Source organism: Hyla sarda, chromosome 12 (assembly GCF_029499605.1).
Source record: "Hyla sarda isolate aHylSar1 chromosome 12, aHylSar1.hap1, whole genome shotgun sequence".
Lineage (NCBI taxonomy): Eukaryota > Metazoa > Chordata > Amphibia > Anura > Hylidae > Hyla > Hyla sarda.
In genome coordinates, this window is record NC_079200.1 from 28,513,902 (window position 1) to 28,530,388 (window position 16,487).

Consider the following 16,487-nt stretch of genomic DNA (forward strand, 5'->3'; position numbering starts at 1 on the left):
GCCCTAAACTGTTTCCTTGAAATACGACAGGGCTCCGAAGTGAGAGAGCTCCATGCGCATTTGAGGACTAAATTAGGGATTGCACAGGGGTGGACATAGGGGTATTCTATGCCAGTGATTCCCAAACAGGGTGCCTCCAGCTGTTGCTAAATTCCCAGCATGCCTGGACAGTCAGTGGCTGTCCGGAAATGCTGGGAGTTGTTGTTTTGCAACAGCTGGAGGCTCCGTTTTGGAAACACTGCCATACAATACGTTTTTCATTTTTATTGGGGGGACAGTGTAAGGGGGTGTATATGTAGTGTTTTACCCTTTATTATGTGGTAGTGTAGTGTAGTGTAGTGTTTTTAGGGTACATTCGCACTGGCAGGTTACGGTGAGTTTCTCGCTAGAAGTTTGAGCTACGGCGAAAAATTTGCCGCAGCCCAAACTTGAAGCAGGAAACTTACTGTAAGCCTGCCCGTGTGAATGTACCCTGTTCGTTCACATGGGGGGGCAAACCTCCAGCTGTTTCAAAACTACAACTCCCAGCATGTACTGACAGACCGTGCATGCTGGGAGTTGTACTTTTGCAACAGCTGGAGGCACACTGGTTGGAAAACCTTCAGTTAGGTTCTGTTACCTAACTCAGTATTTTCTAACCAGTGTGCCTCCAGCTGTTGCAAAACTACAACTCCCAGCATGTACTGATCGCCGAAGGGCATGCTGGGAGATGTAGTTATGCAATAGCTGGAGGTACGCAACTACAACTCCCAGCATGCCGAGACAGCTGTTTGGGCATGCTGGAATTTGCAGTTTTGCATCTGGAGGGCTACAGTTTTAGAGACCACTGCAAAGTGATCTCCAAACTGTGGTCCTCCAGCTGTTGCAAAACTACAATTCCCAGCATGCCCTGACAGCAAACAGTTGTTTGAGCATGCTAGGAGTTGTAGTTTTGCAAGATCTGGAGGGCTACAGTTTAGGGACCACTATATAGTGGTCTCAAACTGTAGCCCTCCAGCTGTTGCAAAACTACATATTCCAGCATGCCCAAACAGCTGTCTGGGCATGCTGGGAGTTGTAGTTTTGCAACATCTGGAGGGCTACAGTTAGAGACCACTGTATAATGGTCTCAAACTGTACCCTCCAGATGTTGCTAGGCAACTCACCGGCTTCCATCGGATCCAGCCGCACGTCATCGCCGCCCGCCGATCTCCGTCGCCTGCAGCCTCCGACGCCCGCCCGGATCGGTAAGTGGATCTTCGGCGCCGGTCCCCGTCGTTTCCCCGTCCTGCCCCGCCTATTGTGGGAGGGCAGGACGGGGAAAACGAAAGTAAACCCCCCGCCCCCGATCTGCTATTGGTGGTCGCGTCTAGACCACCAATAGCAGGGATAGGAGGGGTGGCACCCGTGTCACCTCACTCCTATCGCTTCAGGGGGAGCGTGGGTGTCTTAGACACCCGCGATCCCCCTTCTATTCCGGGTCACTATAGACCCGTAATGACCCGTAATCGCGCAAATCGCAAGTGTGAATTCACTTGCGATTTGCCGCGATCGCCGACATGGGGGGTCTGATGACCCCCCTGGGCATTTGCACGGGATGCCTGCTGAATGATCCCGCTCCGATCCCCGCCCGGCGCACGGCGGGGACTAAAACTGCCCATGACGTAAATGTACGTCCCTGGTCCTTAAGACCCAGGGTGTCGGGACGTACCGTTACGTCATGGGTCCTGTAGGGGTTAAAGGGGTATTCCAGGAAAAAACTTTTTTATATATATCAACTGGCTCCAGAAAGTTAAACAGATTTGTAAATTACTTCTATTAAAAAATCTTAATCCTTTCAGTACTTATGAGCTTCTGAAGTTAAGGTTGTTCTTTTCTGTCTAAATCCTCTCGGATGACACCTGTCTCTGGAAACGCCCAGTTTAGAAGAGGTTTGCTATGGGGATTTGCTTCTAAACTGGGCGTTTCCCGGGACAGGTGTCATCAGAGAGGATTTAGACAGGAAAGAAAAAACTTAACTTCAGAAGCTCATAAGTACCGAAAAGATTTTTTTATAGAAGTAATTTACAAATCTGTTTAACTTTCTGGAGCCAGTTTTTTCCTGGAATACCCCTTTAATGGTACCAATTTTGTTTTAGGAGGGACTTTTTGATTGCTTTTTGTATAGTTATTTTCTGATATATGAAGTGACTAAAAATCATCAATTCTGGACTTTGTTTTTTTTTTTTTTCACATTTAGGCTATTTACGATTTGATATCATGAATGTTATTTTTTCATAGTTTAGACATTTCCGCATGCAGCGATACCACATATGTTTGTCTATTTTTAATTATAAAATGGGAAAAGGGGGTGGTTTACATGTTTATCAGGGGAGGGGCTTATTCACATTTTTAAACCTTGTTTATTATTCATTGACCATATTGAAGTCCTCATAGGAGACTATTATATGCAATCTTTCGATGGCCAGCACTAAACAATGCTGTGCTATAGCATTGATCAGTTTTATCTGTAATCTACTTGTATAGCCTGCCTCAGCAAGACCGTACAAGAAAATCCAGCAGCACAGAAGTTCACAGCGGCCCTCTGACCAGGGGTTTACTGGCCTACCAGGTTAGCAAGACAATTCCTAGTAGGCCACCTACTCTTTGGTGGCCTACAGTGGCCATTCCACCTCCCAAAAAGGAGATTTCCAGCCTTGGGCATCCTTTCAGCCCCTATGCTGGTCACCCCAGTGATATGACCTCTGATGGAATAATCTGCCCATATAGAGGTTATAACAACATGGGATAGGAAGAACCATCAGGATGGATTATTTCAATTAAATAGGGGCTGTGACAGAGGTCATAGCACTGGGGGAGTTGAATACTTATTGCTCCCCTTATGCATACCCCAGAAGCAAACTGTAGAATGGATAAAAATCTGGTATTTCCTATTTTCTGGTATTATTAGCCAGTTCAGTCTGTGGAGAGGCAGACTGTGTGACAAGTGAAAGGAGTACTCCTGTGCTAGGTTGTTTTCTTTTTTTTTTTGTTTAAAAAAAAAAAAAAACTTTACTCACCTCCCATGGTGCCTGGTGCTTCCAGAATCGCTATACCAGTCCCCAGTATTCTTCCTGATGCCTGGGCTTAATACGTTATATTGTCACTCAGCCAATCACTGGCCAAGGTGGGACACTGCTACGGCCAGCAATTCACTAAGCTATGCTGTGACAGAAAGAGTACCGAAGCCGTTACTGGAGCCATGATACCGGGAGGAGGATAGGAGGTGATTAAAGGTTTGCAGCTTCTTTATAAGGGAAAGACTGGGCATCTTTTAAGTGTGCGCTATCAGATACAAAAACTTTTTTTCTTTTTATAGAAATCATGGCTTATAAAAGCTTTGTCCAAGCTGAAGCACGGGCATGGACAAAGTCCAGTAAGTGAGGACAGGCTAGCACTTCTCTGTGCTCTCTCCTGTCTGATAGCACTCCTCTGTGCTCTCTAATTTCTGATAGGACTCCTCTGTGCTCTCTCCTGTCTGATAGCACTCCTCTGTGCTCTCTCCTGTCTGATAGGACTCCTCTGTTCTCTCTCCTGTCTGATAGCACTTCTCTGTGCTCTCTCCTGTCTGATAGCATTCCTCTGTGCTCTCTCTCCTGTCTGATAGCACTCCCCTGTGCTCTCTAATTTCTGATAGGACTCCTCTGTGCTCTCTCCTGTCTGATAGCACTCCTCTGTGCTTTCTCCTGTCTGATAGCATTCCTCTGTGCTCTCTAATTTCTGATAGGACTCCTCTGTGCTCTCTCCTGTCTGATAGCACTCCTCTGTGCTCTCTCCTGTCTGATGGCACTCCTCTGTGATCTCTCCTGTCTGATAGCACTCCTCTGTGCTCTCTCCTGTCTGATAGGACTCCTCTGTGCTCTCTCCTGTCTGATAGCACTCCTCTGTGTTCTCTCCTGTCTGATAGGACTCCTCTGTGCTCTCTCCTGTCTGATAGCACTCCTCTGTGATCTCTCCTGTCTGATAGCACTCCTCTGTGCTCTCTCCTGTCTGATAGGACTCCTCTGTGCTCTCTCCTGTCTGATAGCACTTCTCTGTGCTCTCTCCTGTCTGATAGGACTCCTCTGTGCTAGAAAGGTGTATGTTTTGCTAAGATGTACAACATATAACAACTTTTTGAAACTGACAGTGCCCTTTTAAAGAAAAAAAAACATAGGATTTGAGTGCCCCTTTTAAGGATTTTTTTTGCTCCCTTTTATTAACCACTTCAGCCTCTAGTCTGAGGTTTGAATAATTAACTGGAGGGTCTGGTCTGAATTTACAGGTCTGTCTGGAGTTACTTAAAGGCTGTGTTCACACAATTCAGTTTTCTGAGTTTGATTTTTTTTACTGTGATTATGCTGTAATTTTGGTGAAATTGCAGTGAAAACAATTGCATTCCTTTACCATGTTTTGCATAATCATGGTAAAAATGCTTAATTTTTTGCTATTTCACCAAAATCCCAGAAAAGTCTTGGGGAAAACGCATCAAGAATACACATCAGTTTGGGTCAGGAAAGGGAAAAATAAGAAAAGCAAAGAGAACATCGACAATCAAAGAAGTTGTTGCCTGTGACCTTTTACTATATCTGACATAGTAAATCCTGGTATGAGATAATAATTAAAGAGCATCTCAGAGCTGTGTGTTGTAATGTTCCTCTGTAATTCCTCCTGGATGTGAATAAGGCCTGGACTACAGAATTTGATATATCATGCATTGCACACCATGATAGGTGTGGGCAATAATGTACTGTATCTATCACCCATTATTCATTAACAAAATGGCATATTACAGCTGCTCACTTTATTTTCTATCTTTCCAAAGGGAGGGGGCGTGTCCCTCTCTTGCCTGCCCTGTGATTACTCCTCCCCTCCCTCACTCTGTTGACTCACTGCTCTCAGGAGCTTGGCAGCCCTGCTCTGTAACCCTTTCCTCTCTGGTTTCATGCTGTACACATACAATGATTATTGGGGATTGCCTGTACTCTACCACCAAAGACAATATGGTGAGTATATAACTTACATCTTCCTAAAAGTACAGTGGTTTCCTATGCCATTCATGTGTATCATCCTTTGCCAGTCATGTAATGCTGGGACTTGTAGTTTTGGAATAGTTGGAGGTACAGTTTTGAATAACTTTTTTTTTATTTTTATTTTTTACAGCAGTGTTGCCTTGAACTGTGTGCCTACAGCTTTTGCAAAACTACAACTCCCAGCATGCCCAGACATCCTTTGACTGTCCAGGCATGCTTGGAGTTGTAGTTTTGCCAATCAGCCATCTCGTGTCCATGATCCTTGGACACCCTCATACTGCTGTGGGACTCATCAGTGTCCCTGGAGGTATGGGGACACCTGGTAGTGGGATTTTCCAAGGCAGTTTTCTTTTACCCCTTAAGGATGGATATGCCCTGGCTCCCTGGTACTTAAGGACCAAGGGCGTACCCCGTGAAAACCCCTGGGGGGTCCTGAGACCGGTAATATACAGCAATTCCGGGTCAATCGGGTCCCAGGTGACCTGGAAAAAAAGGGTGATAGGTGCCGTCCAACACGGCACCTATCACCCTATAGCAGCAGGAGTGAGGTGGCACTGGTGCCACTTCACGATCGTCGTGATTCATCGGCTGTTTGTAGGCACACTGGTTAAGTTAGGTAACAAACTCTCTGTTTTGCAACCAATGTGCCTCCAGCTGTTGCATAACTACAACTCTCAGCATGTATGGTCTGTCAGTGCATGCTGGGAGTTGTAGTTTTGCTACAGCTGAAGGTTACAGGGTACATTCACACGGGCGGGTTTACAGCGAGTTTTCTGCTGCAAGTTTGAGATGCGGAAAATTTTCCACCACAGCTCAAACTCCCAGCGGAAACTCACTGTAAACCCCCGCCCCTGTGAATGTACCCTAAAAACACTACACTACACAATACAAAATAAAAAGTAAAAACTACATATACACATAACCCTTACACAGTCCCCCACACAAATAAAAATCAAAAACGTCTTGTACGGCACTGTTTCCAAAACGGAGCCTTCAGCTGTTGAAAAACAGCAACTCCCAGTATTGCCGGACAGCCACTGACTGTCGAGGCATGCTGGGAGTTTTGCAGCAGCTGAAGACACCCTGTTTGGGAAACACCGGCATAGGGTATTTTGGTGCCGGAAGCAAATCCTCAATTTAGGCCTCAAATGCTCATGGCACTCGCTTTGGAGCCCTGTTGTATTTCAAGGCAACAGTTTAGTGCCACATATGGGGTATTTCCGTACTCGGGAGAAATTGTGTTACAAATTTTGGGGGTCTTTTTCTCCTTTCACCCCGTATGAAACGGTAAAGTTTGGGTCTACACCAGCATGTTAGTGGAAAAAAATAAAATTTTTTACACTAACATGCTGGTGTTGCCTCATACTTTAAATTTTCACAAGCGGTAAAAGGAAAAAAAGACCCCCAAAATTTGTAACGCAATTTTTCCTGAGTACGGAAATACCCCATATGTGGACGCAAAGTGTTCTGTGGGGCACAACAAGGCTCAGGAGTGAGAGTGTGCCATGTACATTTGAGGCCTAAATTGGTGATTTGCACAGGGGTGGCTGATTTTACAGCGGTTCTGACATAAATGCAAAACAATAAATACCCACATGTGACCCCATTTTGGAAACTACACCCCTCACAGGTGTTTGACGAATTTTCGTTAAAGGGGTATTCTGGGAATTTTTTTTATTTGACTATGCTACAGGGGCTGTAAAGTTAGTGTAGTTCATAATATAGTGTCTGTACCTGTGTGTGACGGTTTTCTCACAATTCTTCTGTGATTTTCATCCCATTTTTTATTTTTACCAGCATACAAAATGACTGTTGTCTCAGATTTTTCCCAGCTTGCAATGCGGCCGAGACCTGACTCACTAGTCATCTGATGACAAGGAGCCTGTCTGCTTCAATTGGTGGAGAGAGCAATCTGCAAGTAATGCAACAGCTGGAGGCACCCTGATTGTAAACCTCAGGTCGGCAGCTCATTTATGTTTCAGTGGGTGGGGTAGCTGATGAGGAAAATGGTATCATGGGATTTGTAGGCAAACAAGAAAACTGAAAACAGGAAATACAAGTTCACAAAAAGCTAGCCACAGTCTTATGGTAATCTCACAACATAGCCATTTAGCCCAAGACAAGCGCAGATCCTTCCTAAGCATGTCCATTACTGTCTGCCAGGTACGTACTAAAATCACCTTATGGTGGAGAACCCCTTTAAAGTTGGATGTGAAAATGAAAAAAAATAAATACAATTTTTCACTAACATTTTTCACCAAGAAATGATGCAAGTATCGACTAAAATTTACCACTATGTTAAAGTAGAATATGTCACGGAAAAACTATCTCGGAATCAAATTAATAAGTAAAAGCATCCCAGAGTTATTAATGCTTAAAGTGACAGTGGTCAGATGTGCAAAAAATGCTCTGGTCCTTAAGGTAAAAATAGGCTTGGTCCTTAAGGGGTTGATAAACATTTTTTTTTTAAAGAAGTATATTAGAAAAACTATTGTTTTGCCAAGATGTACAACATATAAAAAGTTTTTATACCTGACCGTGCCCATTTAAAATGAAAAACATAATCAGATCATCAAAAAAAAAAGAAAATCATCCTCACTTTACCGATCTCCGCCTCCATCGTTCCAATGCTTCCCGGTTCTTCTTGAAGGTCTCTATTTACTGTTGCTCATCGATACGGGGCAAGTGGTTACAGCAGTGAACGGCTGGAGCCGAAGGTAGAGACCAGCACGTGGCCAGTAAGATGGGTAAGCACAGGACATCGATGTCAGCATATCCCAACATGACTGATCTTGGATATGTTCCAGATGTTAAAGCAATAAACAAGCTCATGTTCATTACCCTAGAGTTTCTACAAGATGAAACATCTTGTACGGCGGAGAGAATGACTCTTTAAATGCACGATCTGCAGTTGTATAAATGTAACATCCGGCTGTATATGAATATAGTTTAAAGGGTCATTTCTGATCGACTATTGATTAATATAAATGAGCATGTGGTTTTCTACTGTAGCCAGTTTAAAGAATATGGTCATCTGACGTGAAGGTTCACATTAGCAGAAATGTATCACATGACATTGAAATTCCATTTTTTTCCTTTCCACCTGTTTCTCTTGCCATCAAATCTATAACAGGAGTAAGTGATAGAATTATATGTGTAATAATATAATTTATATGTATGAATTAGACATTGCTATGTTATCCTATAGAGGTGATGTCCGGTTCCTGATCATATATTGGTAAATAAGGTTATTTCACTACCATTCTATGGTCTATTATGCTTTCCTTCCTTTCCGCTCTGTTGTCTTCCTGTCTAGCGTACATCCTATAATGGAGCTCTTGTGTACAGGACACTCTAGCTGTAAATTCAGCCAACTCTATCTCCTGTCCACTACACTAACTTCACTATTTTTTGATTATGTGAGAAGGAGTTGACTGAATTCCGGGCTAAGGTGTACACAGGAACAGCGGCGCCAATACGGAAGGAGAGTCGGACAACGACGTAGGATCGCCACCTATTCTTGAGTAATATACGGATGTGCTCAATAAACTGAGAATTAGTTAAAGCAGAGTTTATTAAATAACAGCAATGTGGCGGACAACCTATCCTATCAGCAAGCAATTCATCAAATACCTTAACTGGGCACCATGTGTGAGATATAGGGGAGTAACACACTTCTACCAACTGATAAAAAAAACTCCTCCAAATGACAGCAAGGTAAAATCGAGTGCTGAGACCAAGATAAAATTCAGGGTGTTTAATTACCCACAATTCAACACGTTTCGTGGAAGTTCTGCTTCTTCAGGAGAAGAAGTGGAACTTCCGCGAAACGCATTGCATTGTGGGTCATTAAACACCCTGAATTTTATCTTGGTCTCAGCGCTTGATTTTACCTTGCTGTCATTTGGAGGAGTTTTTTTTATCTGGTGCTATTTATACAAGCTTGGAGTGGCTGCAGAGACCTCTGGTTTCATTACCTCTCTTCACGATTATCCATAGTTGTGCTTGGATCGAGTACAACCACCTCTGGGAGGCACAATTCACATTGTGCGGTTGTGTCCCCCATCTGATGATATTACACTACGGAGCGCATACTTCTACCAACTGACCTGGCAAATAAATCTTTGTACTCTCCAAACATAAAGTATAACGAGTAGCCCCACCTATCAACTGCCTCAACTTAAGATAGAATCCTTTGACTGACCTGTAGGTGAACTCACTAGGTCTCCAAAAAACATAGTAACCCAGATACATAGCTGCATTTAAATTCATGCTGACGTTTTGCCCAAAAGGACTTACTAAGAATCCTTTGCGCCTCACCGTTTAGTATGCCCTTTAAAGCTGACTTAAATAAAAACTGTCACCAAATCCCCCATGCCCCCCCCTCGCACTAACCGGAGGTACTGGCTGGTAGTGCGGGGGACTCTGATCAATATGATGCCTACCATGCCTGGATCCGCCCCGCCGGTCACCCGTTATCTTAATTATTCCAGATATACAAATCATCTTCTAACTGGCATGGGCGGGGTTACTGCCTTCATCTGGCACTGTAACATCACCGCCGCTCGGACCGCAGCACTGCCCGGCTTATGCATATTCATGCTCTCCCTCCGCCCCCTCTCCTCCCCGCTCTGTATGTGAATCCACTGCGCATGTGCCGGCTTCCAGTGTACACCCGAAAGCGGCCTCAGCGCAGTGGCGTCACATACAGAGCGGGGAGGAGAGGGGGCGGAGGGAGGGCATGAATATGCATAAGCCAGGCGGTGCTGCAGGCCGAGCGGCGGTGACATCACAGTGCCACACGTGCCAGTTAGAAGAGGATTCGCATATCTGGAATAATGAAGATAACGGGCGAACGGCGCGGCGGATCCGGGCATGGTAGGCATCATATTGATCAGTGTCCCCCGCACTACCAGCCAGTACCCTGGTTGGTGACAGTTTTCCTTTAATCATGTGTGATGAAAATAACAATGATCTTTCTGGGTCAGACAGAGACAAATAATGCTGTTCACCGGCCAAATACAGTCTTATGGTATTATGAGATAAAGGCAAGGAAGAATGGCAAAACACAATAAATGCTATGATATACGACAGAACGCGGATCCCCATCTAAGTATTTACTCAGAAATTTTTTTAAATGTATTCCAAGCTGTCTTGTAAGTCTTTCCTGTACTAACTGACAATGAATGGGAAATAAGATCTTTAGCTATAGCCAAATGCTTGCCTAATCCAGAACCAGAAGGTGGTGAGGTAGAAAAATTACTTCTAGATAAGGCATCAGCCGCAACATTCTGGACACCACTGATATCTGCACATGCATACAAAAACTTAAACTGTAAAGACAGCCACACCAGCCTACGGGCTAACAGCATGAGCTGCGGGCATTTAGACCTTCCTTTCAACAGAATCTCAACAGTTGCTGCGTTATCTGAGACAAACAGGACGGTGGTACCCTGCCATGTACTACCCCATACATGTGCTACTGCTACAATAGCGTAGAGTTCAAAAGGGCTGAATTGCAACTGAACCCCTGTAACTGACATATCTCTGGAGGCCAATGACAGGCTAGCCAATGCATCCCCCAAATAGCCGAGGGTTGAGGAGGCATCTGAGAAAATCATGGGCGAATTATTACTGACAGTGGGGGGGGGAAAAAAAACGAGATCCCATTCCAATCCACAAGAAAAGCTTCCCACATAACCAGATCTGCCCAAGCTTGCTGGTCTAACCTAATGACACTCCCTGATGAAGTGAGTAGCGAAACGGTGTAGGGGTAGTGTGTGACCAGACTTATGTGAGTACAACAGCAGGTCTGTGTAATTGGTGTGGTAGCTTTTTATTGGCTTTTTTGCTATAAGGGGATAGCTTGTTGGGATGGGGATGGTAGTTGCTTTCAGCTATTTTCTCCCTAACGCCCCTTGCTTCTACCTTCTTTGGAGAGACTTGCACTGCTAACAGAGAAAACTGCTAACAAGGTATCCAGATACTGTGGATGCTTAGGTTCAGGTTCTATGAGAAAGAAGTCATCCATTTCATGATATGATTACGGGAGAATCTGTTTCCTAAAATCCAGTGTAATGCTTGTGCAAATCTGTCGAAAAGCCATAAACTGCTTTGTGATCCAAATGTCAGTTTGTTAGCAAAATAATAACAGTCTCGCCATTTAATACCATGCCACTTCCACAATTAAGGCATGATCGGGAGAAGTTAAAAGGCATCGGTGATGTCTGCTTTAGATAACCAGGCTCCAAACCCATTCTCAAAATGATGGAAATGGCCTGGTCTATAGATGAATATTTTAACACAAATTTTTCCGCAGGGATCAAAGAATTCAAACTAGTCGTACGTGAAGAATGTGGAGTGGACAAGTCATAAATCAATCTCTTTTTATTGCTGAATTTGCCTGTTACTAACCCGATCAGATTGATTCTCCACGTATCAAAGGGAGGTACTACAAATGGGCCGATGATAATCCCCTTATCCAATTCTGATTGAATCAGACTATTCACCGTCAAAGGATCTTTTTGAGCCAATAGTAGATTGGCGCCTTCATGAGTCGCTTCTGGCAAGGTCACCAAACCTGTGTGAAATCCATGTTGGAATCCTGGAATAAGGAAGTGCACAAATTGTTAATCCGGGTGATTAACCAGACCAGCTCAGGAAGTGCACATCAACTACGCCTAGTCACGCCTTTTCAGACTTCTGTGGACATGCAGTTTACGGGTGAGCCCTAAAACATACAGAGCAAACATGAAGCAACCTGCACTGGTTGTAGTTACAAGCAGAATAGTCATAGTTATTGCAATTTCGTGACTTGCCTTAATATGTAATAGGCTTACCCAATTTATCAAGCAGCCCAGAAACCTTCTGCGTACGGGACTGTCTGCTACTTGATGAAGTGGACTGACTGGGCATCACTTCCACGTTGACGCTGCTGCACCATTCTGTAGTGTGACTAACAGATTGGCATCTGCCATATACAGGAGCTTTCAACCCGGTGAAATGGCTACAGAAAATTTCAGTATCAATATTTGCCCAATTCACTGTATAATTGAATTGCGCTAATGCAGCAGCTGGCTTGGCGGAAAATAACAATACATGTACCAATCTACCTTAAAAATACCAGTACCAAACCAGTCACAATACCTCCAATACCTTCTGCTCGCCCCTAACACCTTCCACAACCTAGAACACCAACTATCAAAGCAATAATTCGCAGTATATTGTATTAAAGCAGTCTAATAAACAATATGCCATAATGATGTATGAAACACAGCATAGCACGATACAACTATAGAGACAATATCATATACAGGGGGGCATAAAAGTATTTAGTCAGCCACCAATTGTGCAAGTTCTCCCACTTAAAAAGATGAGAGGCTGTAATTCTCATCATAGGTATACCTCAACTATGAGAGACAGAATGAGAAAAGAAAATCCATAAAATCACATTGTCTGATTTAAAAAAAAAAATATTTGCAAATTATGGTGGAAAATAAATATTTGGTCAATAACAAAAGTTCATCTCAATACTTTATTTACCCTTTGTTGGCAATGACAGAGGTCAAATGTTTTCTGTAAGTCTTCACAAGGTTTTCACACACTGTTGCTGGTATTTTGGCCCAATCCTCCATGCAGATCTCCTCTAGAGCAGTGATGTTTTGGGGCTGTCGCTGGGCAACACACACTTTCAACTCCCTCAAAAGGTTTTCTATGGGGTTGAGATCTGGAGACTGGCTAGGCCACTCCAGGACCTTGAAATGCTTCTTACAAAGCCACTCCTTTGTTGCCCAGGTGGTGTGTTTGGGATCACTGTCATGCTGAAAGACCCAGCCACGTTTCATCTTCAATGCTCTTGCTGTTGGACGGAGATTTTCACTCAAAATCTCACGATAAATGGCCCCATTCATTCATTCTTTCCTTTACACAGATCAGTTGTCCTGGTCCCTTAGCAGAAAAACAGCCCCAAAGCATGATGTTTCCACCCCCATGCTTCACAGTAGGTAGGGTGTTCTTTGGATGCAACTCAGCATTCTTTCTCCTCCAAACATGACGAGTTGAGTTTTTACCAAAAAGTTCTACATTGGTTTTATCTCACGATATGACATTCTCCCAATCCTCTTTTGGATCATCCAAATGCTCTCTAGCAAACTTCAGACGTGCCCGGACATGTACTGGCTTAAGCAGGGAGACACATCTGGCACTGCATGATTTGAGTCCCTGGCGGCATAGTGTGTTTCTGATGGTAGCCTTTGTTACTTTGCTCCCAGCTCTCTACAGGTCATTCACTAGGTCCCCCTGTGGTTCTGGGATCATTTTGTGATCATTCTTGTGATCATTTTGACACCACAGGGTGAGATCTTGTGTGGAGCCCCAGATCGAGGGAGATTATCAGTGGTATGTCTTCCATTTTCTAATAATTGTTCCCGTTCCCACAGTTGATTTCTTCACACCAAGCTGTTTGCCTATTGCAGATTCATTCTTCCAAGCCTGGTGCAGGTCTACAATTTTGTTTCTGGTGTCCTTCGACAGCTCTTTTGTCTTGGCCATAGTGGAGTTTGGAGTGTGACTGTTTCAGGTTGTGAGAAGAAAAAAGGGACCTCTGTGCCAGCGCTGCTCGGAACGTCAGAAATCAATGATGATGCCGAATGTATAGTCCAATGATATTTTAATCAGGCACATACATTTGGGGGTTATACAAGGACAAGACGCGTTTCGGGAGTAAGCCCTCCCTTTTTCAATTGTGGATGTATGCAGTCTATTGTAACAGTGATCAGTGCGTACATAAATACATTTAGAAAATGGCGCCAATAAAAATTAACAAAAGTCAAAGGTCATGCAAGACTGTAACATTACATGGTAGTATAAATTGAATACATACAGAAAAAACATATTGATCAAGCTTACATATAATGAATTTGTACTGAAACTGTGTGTTTTCTGCTTTGATTAAAGGAACATATAGAAACACTATAAATAGTGGCCACTATTATGATTTCATTAGCCACGGCTCCAAAACGAGGCTCGGGCTGGCTAGTGTTTGGAAATGAGGCTTGGACGGGTTGCCGTAGTTTATAATTCGCGCTGAACACAGTGTGTGACGGGCGACCAATCAGAGTATAGTTACGCGATGACGTACTATACTAGTGTAAAAAGGTAAGTCAAAAGGACCGCTGTTTGTTGCGAGCGGTCGTTGACCAATCAGATTCCAGGGCCGCAAAGACAGCGACCAACCGGATGATGGATAAGTGATGACGTGGTTCACCGGTGTTTCGGCTGAATGCCTAGGTTTATGTTGTCACGAGGTGGGTGACATGACCAATAAGGTCCAGGATATGTCAGCCAATCAGCGGGCTGTAGGAGTGGCGGTAGACGGGATCACTTCAAAGTGAATTGATGGTGTGCTTTTGGCCAATCAGGGGCTTCAATTTTTGACGTCACCTGGGAAGCGACCAACCGGATTCAAGCCTACCCGGCAATGTGAAGAATGGGAGGTATGGATATGATATGTTGGTTGCTGCTGATTAATGGGATTCTCAGCAAGTCAAACCATCGCCTACTTAATAAAGAAGGTCTGTGACGGATTTTTAGTGTGCAGTACGTGTCCTGACCGGGGAGTTGTAGTAGCAGTCTAAGCCGATTTCAGGACCGCCAGTGCTGCTGGTAATGTCTCTGATATACCGAATGGAAGGTAGGGGACTGGGCAGGGAGGGTATTAGGTGGGATTTTCAATATATTCATTCAAACCCTGGGGGGTAAGAGTTTTGAGCTTGAATATCCAGTAGTTCTCCCTCCTGCATAATTGTGTGTAGCGGCGGTGACAGGTGGCCGGTATCTGTTCAATTGGAGTGACAGAAAACTGTGAGAAGTTGCAATTGTGTGTCATCACAGCATGACGTGATACACTATGTAATTGATAGCCGGTTTTCACATTAAAGCGATGCTTGTTCAATCTAGTGTTTAAACACTGGGTGGTCCGACCTACATATTGGGTCTTGCAGGAGCACTCGAGTAGGTATATGACAAAGGCTGATTTGCAGGTCAGTATGGACTTGATCTGGAATGTTTCTCCTGTAGTGTTGGAGGTGAAGTTCTTGTTTCGGTGTTTGATGTTTGAGCAGCATTTGCATTTGAGTGTTCCACATTTGTAGGAGCCTTCTAATCCTTCAGTCAGGAAGGTGGTTTTCTTGGGGTTCTTCAGTTTACTTGGTGCAAGTATGCTCTTCAGTGATCGATTTCTCCTGAAGGTGATTTGCGGTTTCGCTGGAATGTTTCCTTTCAAAAAGGGGTCCAGTAGTAGGGTTGCCCAGTGTTTCTCCAGGATCCTCTTGATGTTTTTATGATCTGTTGAGTAGGTAGTCAGGAAGTTATAGACATATGGTTTGTCTATATCGGTTGAGATGATGGATGTTTTTGGTTTCGGTTGAAGGCAGGTATTTTGATCAGTCTGAATGGCCTTCAATTTGCTATTTTGGATCAGAGTTTTGGGATAGCCCTTGGCCTTGAATCGCTTGTCTAGAATTTTACTCTGCGTGTGGAAGTCTTTGTCGGAGGTACAATTACGTCTAATTCTTTTGTACTGACCGTACGGAATGTTATTGATCCATTTTTCGTAATGACAGCTGGAATAATCTAAATAGCTTTTGGTTGTTATTTCTTTTTTATTGTTGTGTGACACAATAACATCTAGGAATTCAGCATCGTTGTCATATTGTTGATGGGTGAAATGGATGTTCCAGTTATTTTTGTTTAAAGATGTGATGAAGTTGTTGGGTTTGGTGGTGGAATTGTCCCAAACAATGAAAACATCGTCTATATATCTCTGATTAGAGATACAGTTGGAGAATAGGGGATCTCGGTAGAGGATGAGTTCTTCGAATGCCCCCATGAACAGATTAGCAAAACTTGGTGCAAAACGAGTCCCCATAGCTGTTCCACAGTGCTGTCTGTATATTTTCCCATTAAATTGGAAGATATTGTGTTCGAGTATGAACTGAATGGCCTCCAGGAGAAACTCTCGTTGTGGTATGGGCATGGTGGTATCTTGTTCCAGAAAATGGGATACTGCAGTAAGGCCTAAGTCATGTTTGATGATGGTGTAGAGGGATGTGATGTCCATGTTTCAGGTTGTGGGCAGGTGTCCTTTATACTGATAACAAGTTCAAACAGGGGCCATTAATACAGGTAACAAGTGGAGGGCAGAGGAGACTCTTAAAGAAGAAGTTACAGGTCTGTGAGAGCCAGAAATCTTGCTTGTTTGGAGGTGACCAAATACTTATTTTCCTACATAATTTGCAAATAAATTCTTTCAAAATCAGACAATGTGATTTTATGGATTTTTTTTTTTCTCATTATGTCTCTCATAGTTGAGGTATACCTATGATGAAAATTACAGCCTCTCTCATCTGTTTAAGTGGGAGAACTTGCACAATTAGTGGCTGACTAAATACTTTTTTG